The sequence below is a fragment of the Vicugna pacos genome, chromosome X (assembly GCF_048564905.1).
Source record: "Vicugna pacos chromosome X, VicPac4, whole genome shotgun sequence".
Lineage (NCBI taxonomy): Eukaryota > Metazoa > Chordata > Mammalia > Artiodactyla > Camelidae > Vicugna > Vicugna pacos.
Window position 1 is genome coordinate 16166435 of NC_133023.1, and position 8940 is coordinate 16175374.

The 8940-nt window shown below is 36.7% G+C and overlaps 1 pseudogene; it reads right to left on the bottom strand.

Moving 5' to 3' along the window:
- Positions 1–8357: 8357 nt before the first annotated feature.
- LOC102541761 (protein S100-A11 pseudogene) lies at positions 8358–8669 on the bottom strand (annotated as a pseudogene).
- Between the last annotated feature and the right edge of the window lie 271 nt (positions 8670–8940).

Here is an 8940-nt window from a genome sequence, read left to right on the forward strand (position 1 = left end):
AGAAACTAAGATATTAGTTGGCTTGGATTAATCCCATATAGGCATTGTGATCATCAAAAACCTGCAGTCATAGCCATATGGCCTAACCAAGATGGCAGCATGAACTTTCTTCTTCCCTGCCAAACATTATTTCATGTGTACTCTAAAAATCATCACTCTATCTAGAACCAACAGGTTTGCTATCTTTTAACACTTGAATTAGGTTTTAGGGGAAAAAGCCTTTGGTTTATTTGAACTAGACCTTAGGAAACCACTTCTGAGGTCCTGAAGAAATAAGAACTAAACAAACATCAACTCTGAAAACCTGGAAGATAGTCATACTTAATAGTCACAGTTATTGCCATTTGGACACATCACCTGCCTAGTCCCTGACTTCTTTCCTCATAGTTTCTTCTAGTCACCATCCATTGAGTGGTTTTGGAAGTGTAAGGTCACCTGTTGTGAAGGCTGATATTGTCCCAAAATAGAAGCGAAGTGAGGAAACAGACTAGGCCAAGAAAGGCCTTAGAGTGAAATACATGTATTAACATGAGAAAATTTTGGAAAGTAGATAAGAGAGATATCTTCAGAACAAAGAAAGGAAGAATTCTGTTTAGTTAGGGAAAAGTGCTAAAAAGATTCTTGCTAATTCTGAATATATTTTACGTCCACACTTTATCTGAAGAGAAGAGTTTACCCACTAGCAATCTAATTCTGGGACACAGCCAAGCTTTAAAACCATATTGGCACTTTTCCCACTAGTAGATGTTATGGATTGAATTGTGTCTCCCCCCAAAATTCATATGTTGAGGTACTAACCCCCCCCCAGTGCCTAAGAATGTGACCTCATTTGGAAATAAGGTTGTTGTGATGTAATCGGTTAAGATGAGGTCATACTGGAGTTGGGTGGGCCTCTAATCCAGAATGACTAGAGTCCTTATGAAAAGGGGAAATATGGACACAGACACACTTACAGAGAAAATGCCATGTGAAGATGAAGGCAGAGATCCTGTAATGTATCTACAAGCTAAGGGACACCAAATATTGTCAGCAGACCAGCAGAAGCTAGAGGAGAGGCATGGAGCAGGTTCTCCCTCACAGCCCTCAGAAAGAACCAACCCTGCTAACACCCTGATCTTGGACTTCTAGCCTCCAGAACTGTGAGAACAAATTTCTGTTGTTTAAGCCATTCAGTTTGTGGTACTTTGTAATGACAGCCCTAGAAAACTAATACAGTAGTGTCCCCATCAATTTCTCAGTTAACATCTACACATCTATAACCACACTGCTCTAGATCACAGGACAACCCCCGCCCCCCGCCAAGGTTCATTCCTTCTGTAGACCACTCTGGAGAAAACTCTGGTCAGCTGTTTATGGATTATTGTCCCTATATATGGTAATGTTTAGTTTACTTTTCCAGTCCTCTACTAAAGCAGCTATTTCCCAGCTTTATCAATTTTTCACTTCTGGTTTCCAAACTAAAGGTTTTTGGTAAGTTAAAAACAGGGTCTGCATTCTTTCTTTATGCCTCATTGGATTAGAATAAATGGAATACCTTGAAAAAAAGATGTTAGTTTCAAGGTATAAATAACCAGAATACTTTTTAAATGCTTTTCTAAATCAAGATATACAATTACCTCTAGTATATGATCTCAATTTCTGTTTAATTATTTTTCTCTTGATGAGCAGTTAATATACAAAGAATCACCAAATCTCTATTCTTTTTATTTTTTATTGAAGTAGTCTGTCACAATGTGCCAATTTCTGGTATATAGCATAATGTACCAGTCATGCATATATATACATGTATTCGTTTTTGTATTCTTTTTCATTAAAGGTTATTACAAGATATTGAATATAATTCCCTGTGCTATACAGAGAAGAAATGCAAAGAAATTTGTTTTTTATCTATTTTATGTATAGTGATTAACATTTACAAACCTCAAACTCCAAAATTTATCCCTTCCCACCCTCTTTCCTCCAGTAACCATAAGATTGTTTACTATGTCTGCAAGTCTTTTTCTGTTTTTTGTAGATGAGTTCATTAGTGTCCTCTTTTTTTCTTTTCTTTTCTTTTCTTTTTTTTTTTTAGATTCTACGTAGGAAAGATATATGGTATTTTTCTTTCTCTTTCTGGCTTACTTCACTTAGAATGACAATCTCCAGGTCCATCCATGTTTCTGCAAATGGCATTATTTTATTCTTTTTATGGCTGAGTAGTATTCCATTGTATAAATATACTACATCTTCTTTATCTAGTCATCTGTCAGTGGACATTTAGGTTGCTTCCATGTCTTAACTATTATAAATAGTGCTGCTATGAATATTGGGGTGTAGGCATCTTTTTGAATCAGAGTTCTCTCCAGATATATGCCCAGAAGTGGGATTGCTGGGTCATATGGTAAGTCTATTCCTAGTCTTTTGAGGAATCTCCACACTGTTTTCCATAACAGCTGCACCAAACTGCATTCCCACCTGCAGTGTAGGAGGGTTCCCCTTTCTCCACAGCCTCTCCAGCATTTGTCATTTGAATGATGGCCATTCTGACTGGTGTGAGGTGATACCTCATTGTAGTTTTGATTTGCATTTCTCTAATAATTAGTGATATTGAGCATTTTTTCATGTGTCTATTGATCATTTGTATGTCTTCCTTGGAGAATTGCTTGTTTAGGTCTTCTGCCCATTTTGGATTGGGTTATTTGGTTTTTTCTTTTTTTTTTTGATTTTTTTAAACCTTTTTTATTGAGTTATAGTCATTTTACAATGTTGTGTCAAATTCCATTGTAGAGCACGCTTTTTCAGTTATACATGAGCATACTGTTTTTTTCTTATTAAGTCATATGAGCTGCTTATATATTCTGAAGATCAAGCCTTTGTCAGTCAGTTTCATCTTTTGCAAAAATTTTCCTCCCATTCCGTAGGTGGTTGTTTTGATTTGCTTATGGTTTCCTTTGCTGTGCAAAAGCTTGGAAGTTTAATTAGGTCCCATTTGTTTTTTCTTGCTTTTATTTCTGTTGGTTTGGTAGACTGCCCTAGGAGAGCATTGCTGAGATATATGTGAGATAATGTTTTGCCTATGTTTCCTTCTAGGAGGTTTTTTATCTTGTCTTATGTTTAAGTCTTTGATCCATTTTGAGCTTATTTTTGTGTGTAGTGTAAGGGAGTGTTCTAGCTTCATTGATTTACATGCTGCTGTCCAGTTTTCCCAACACCATTTGCTGAAGAGACTGTCTTTATTCCATTGTATATTCTTGCCTCCTTTGTCAAAAATTAATTGACCAAAAGTTTGTGGGTTCATTTCTGGGCTCTCTGTTCTGTTCCATTGATCCATATGTCTGTTTTTGTGCCAAAACCATGCTGTTTTGATTACTGCAGCTCTGTAGTATCATCTGAAGGGTTATTCATCCAGCTTCATTCTTTTTCTTCAGTATTGCTTTGGCAATTCTGGGTCTTTTGTGATTCCATATAAGTTTTAAGATTATTTGTTATAGTTCTGTGAAAAATGTCCTGAGTAATTTGATAGGGATTGCATTAAATCTGTACTTTGCCTTGGGTAGTATGGCCATTTTAACAGTATTGATTCTTCTAATCCAAGAGCATGGGATATCTTTCCATTTCTTTAAGTCATCTTTAATTTCTTTAGTCAGTGTTTTGTAGTTCTCCATGTATAAGTCTTTCAGTTCCTTGGTCAGATTTATTCCAAGTATTTTATTGTTTTGGATGTGATTTTAAAAGGGATTGTTTCTTTACTTTACTTTCCTGCTAGTTGATTGTTAGTGTAAAGAAATGCAACTGATTTATGTATGTCAATCTTGTATCCTGCTACCTTGCTGAATTCTTTTATCAGCTCTAAGTAGTTTCTGTGTGGAGCTTTTCTATATACAGTATCATGTCATCCACATCAAATCTCTATTCTTGAAGAGTTTTGTGCCACTAAGCCAAAAAATCTTAAATATGAATTATTCAAATTGTCTATTAAAACATAAAATTAAAGTAATATAATAATCCTAACAAAAGTATAATAGGCAACTTTGTGAGATAAAAAGGTTTTGAGACTTTGGCTATGATCAAATCCATTAGTCATGAGTCAAGTGTAAAAGAATGTACATGTAATATGACTAAACATAATGTTTTCTATATTGAGTGTGATAAGTGCTTTAGTGATGTCAGTCATTCCACTGCACAATCTTATAAGGTAAGTAGTGCTAGTATTTTCCCCATTTTATAAATGCAGAAACTGAGACACCAAGAAATTCAGTTAACTGCCCAGTGTCACAGAGCTAGTCATTGGTGGAGCAGGAGTGATGCTTAGGAGCCAGACTGAACAGTCCACACACCAACCCCTCTGTGGGTCTGAGAATATCCCCCATTTTTTCTAAGTCTGCTCTTATGCAGCAAGACCAAGCTTTTATGTGTATTCCTATGACTCTAGCAAGCAAACAGTTTTCTCATAATAAAAGTACTGGACTGCTACAGCTAATACTAAAACTGGAAGGAGGGCTAGCTGTTTCCAGTACATCATAGATAGCCTTCTCCCCACTGGCATGACAACTTGCCTCCCTGTCTTTCCCCTGTCTTTTGTTACTCTGCTTTCTATAGTGGCCTACCTCAACCTCCATTATTTTTCTCTCCAACTTCTGTTCTCTACTGTCCTTTCTGACTCTACTGAGGCTACAGGCCCAGTCAATCATGGACTTCCATTTTCTGACATTGCCCAAGGCAAACTTCAGAATGAAAGACCATGAAGGTGGGGCTTTGGGCTAATGGTCCCACCTTCAGACAGGGCTACGATGCTTTGATTTGTTGTGTGTGTTGGCCTTTCATGGGAGCTATTATCTGAAGATGGGCCTCAGTGATTTTACAAGTTTTGAAAACACTGGTGTCTACACCACAGCTGCATCCACAGTTTCAGTTGAGGAAGCTGAATCCTTCAATAGACCAAGGATTTTTAAATTTGTGCCATGGACCCCTTTTCATCTAGTAAAGCCTCTGGGCCCCTTCTCAAAATGTTTTTAATGCATAAAATAAAATCAAAGTACTATAAAGCTAAGCAATTTTATTGAAATATAAGTGTCAAAATATTTTAAATAAATCTTTAATATATGTGTTTGTTTATTAACTGCATTAAAAACTAAGGTCTAGGGGTAATTCCATTAACTATCATAATTTCCAAGTGATGAGCATAAATAATATTGTAACAATTGCAACAATTATAATGTCCTTGGAAAATATCTGAGATAAAGTTACAGATCATTGCCTAATATTGCTGTGATTCATTGCCTATATTCATAATTGAAATAAATAGTACATTTCAATTAGAGGATAGTGAAAAGAAAGATGTAAGTTCTTAAGCCCGCTGAATGAATTCCAGCTTAAGAAGCCCTGGTGTAGACTGAATTTAGAATACAAGTATCATGCCAGTCTTACAAACTGTTAAGTAGCTTATACAAACACACATCCACACACGACAAAAAAGACAAGTTTGTGCCACATTCCATGAAGTCGAATGCCATGACTTGGCTCCCAGGAAGCCCTAGTGGTCCCTGCCTCTTTCAGGGTCCAGGGACATCTCACAGTCCTTGGGAACAAGGTCAGACACTAGACAGATGCCCAGAATCTCCTTGAAAAGTAAAACTAAAGTAATTTTGGGAACATTTACACCTAAACTCCCCACAAATTTGAAATATGAAAGTTCAGCAGTAGAAAATCACTTGCCAACACAGTGTGAAGTATGTGGTTTGCAAGATGTTAATTGCACTTGGCACTTCTAAGGCTGGTGTGAGATGTGTTGTCCTTCATCTCTGACCTGCTTTCTTCCTGACCACCCCACCAGAAAAAAAAAAGAGGAAAAAACTTTGAATTTGCTCTAAGTGTTTTCCTGAGTACTTTTAATTAAAATATTTTGAAGGGTAATGTGCTTTCATGGAAATTTTAATGACAGTTATCTTTAGAGCTCGTACTTTATGTTAGCGAGCAGTTATGCCCTAGATTGAACAAAATTTGGCCCTGACTCATTTTTCTATTAATATAGTGATAATCCCTCATGAATATTCATAATTTCTTCATTCTTACTGTGTTTACATATCTTGCTTAGATGAAACAGCTTCACATTTCCATTTTATCATGGAGGAAATAGGCTTAGTAAATTTCAAATTTTGGTAATGTAAACTTTAGCAAACTTGGGTTAGTTTTCTTCATTAATTTTTGTGTAAACGTATTTAATTCTCAAATGAAACTCAAGTCAAAAAAATCCCAATCCTTGAAAACCACCTAATACACCAAGTTCTTTCTTTCCACTCCATAAGGTCTCTCTTCCTCTAGCAAAAGCATTTTTTATTTAATCTTTAACTGCTCAGATGTTCTAAACTTCAATTAATTATTTCAACAAATATTTACTGAGACCGTTTTCTCTAATGGGCAGTGAACTAGACCTGGGAATGCAACAATAAATAAGAAGTGTTTTGATCCCTGAGGGTCTTTCTCATAGTAAGGAAGACAAATAAGCCTTACCAGACTGGTAGTACAATAGAGGCAGTAACTGAATGCTGTAGAAGTACTGAGGAACTCATCATTAATCCATTTAAGGGATTAAGGTGAAACTTCAAAGAGATAATAATTTTTTTGAATTGGGTCCTAACGGTTGAGTAGGAGTTTTCTAAGTGGAGAAGCTGGGAGGAAGACACTCCAGCTGAGATATAGAATTTTCAGAAAACAAAACTAATTAAAAATTTGAGAAGTAAACCACCTAAATATATTAATATAAAAATTGAATGAGAAGATACATATAAAATGCATGAAAATAGGAGGAGGAGGAAAAAATAGGGAAAGAGATTTCAAGTTTATCTATAATGCCTACTTCTGTGTAAAACAAATTTGACAAGATGTTAATCATTAGCAATTATAGCTTATGGATACAAAGATATTTGTTGTATTGGTCTCTGTACTTTGCTATATGTCTAAAATTTTGTCAAAATTAAAAATAAATAAGTAACAAAAATAGTAAAGGAATTTATTGAATCTAAAGTGAGGACAGTTAAGGTAGCTAATAAATTCAATTAGAACAAAGGCAGAGATAATGTTTTATCCACTCCTTATACAAGGTTCCCTAACTCATAAATTGCATGTCTTCTAGGACATCCTTAGATTTTACTTAGTCTGCCTCCAAACCATTTGCCAACATAGGGCTTTCCCTCTCAGAACCCCCACCCCTACCCCTCCAACTTCCACCTCCTGAATCAAGAATGTTGAAAATAAAATGTATAAAAATAGATCCCAATGCAAACAAAATGACATCTCAGGGAGGAAAATATTATATTAAATTACTAATGAGCTGATGATTAAATCAAGGAGGTTACATTCCAGAAGCAAAATTATAGGATAGGACTGAAATGAAAATAGCTCCATTTCAGTGGAGAATCTGACTCAAATTCTTCTCTAGGGTTTTCCTTACAACATTCTTTCAGTCAAAGACTCCCTAATACCTCTCTCTACCACCTCTACTTTGTTGTGCTCTGGAAAGCTATTATAACTCCTGTACCTTTGATCGATTGATATTCTATGTTTATCATACAAATAAGAGTTGACTATGACAATGGTTCTAACATAATGAATGTTCTCATTATTTGTCCTCCAAGGTATAGTTTGACTATTATATTATCATATTATAATTGTATTTCCTCAAATCTCAGTACCTTCCTAACGTTATTGTCACCCTTCCAGTATCAGGACAATTCCCAAAACTCATTTCTGATTAAAGCTTCTCTGATTTGTTTGTTAGCACACCTGTAAAACACTGTTCATATTCCAAAACCAACTGCAATTCAATATGAATTTGGAATAATCCTACAAACATTTTTGGAATACATCCTTTTGTGGAACACTCCACTTGAGAAAGGAATACAAAGAGAAATAACTTCTGTCTTCCCAAAATTCATGTTCTGTGTGAGGGAACAAGCATGTAAATAAATACTTAGGATAACTTGTGACGAGCACATTTCTGTCGCCAATGTTTGCACACAGCATTATGATAGCACTGAGGAAGAGGGGATTAATTTGGCTTTTCAAGGTGGCTTTACAGAGGAAGTGATACTCAAGCTAGGTAGTAAAGAATGAGTTAGCCACATGCAAAATCTGGTAAAGGCATGAAAGGAAGAAAGGCTACATCTTGAGGACAGAGTTGGGAAGATGATGTCATCAAATATGTGGGGGTTTTTGGGGGGGTTAAAAATAATACTGTTTTATTATTACAAGCAGGAGTGGCCTGCATGGGATGTGGTTGCACTGGGCTCAGGGTATGTGTGGGCTGTGAGGAGTGGATAATTGGGAGCCTGGAAGGAAAGGGGGTGAGTCTGGAGGTCAGGCCCAAAGGGTCCTCAGATTTACTTCTGGAAATGGGTAAACTTAATAAAAGAGTCATGGCAAGCTACGGCCAAGCCACCAGTAAGATTAAGAAATTCCTGGAAATCTAGCTGGCCATCACTGTTGAGGTCCAGTTTCTTCATCATGTGGTCCAGGACACCAGGGTCCTTCTGGTTCTTCATGAAGGCAGCCAGTTCTGCATTCATGAAGGTTAGGAACTCAGTCTTGGAGAGTTTGCGGTTGTTACCGTCCCTTCCTGCATACCTTTGGAAAATAGCAATCAGAGATTCAATGCCCCACTCAGTCTCTGTAGGGGTGGATGTTTTTGCCATGTCAGAGAGGAGCGAGGCACAGCACAGTGAGCTCTGAGCTCAAGTATGTGTTTTGGAAACACATCAGTGTTTAGATCTGGCAGCAGTGTGGATCGTGCTCCGTCCTTTACTCCTTACAGTAACCCTAACCACCGTGCATCATGCTGAGGAAGGAGAGGATCATAGGCTTAAACATCAAAGGAGAGAGGAAAAAGGAAATAGGAGGAAAGAGGAAGTATGAGATGTCATGGTGTGAAGTGAGATAATGAGAAAAATAGAAGAAAGCCAAGGG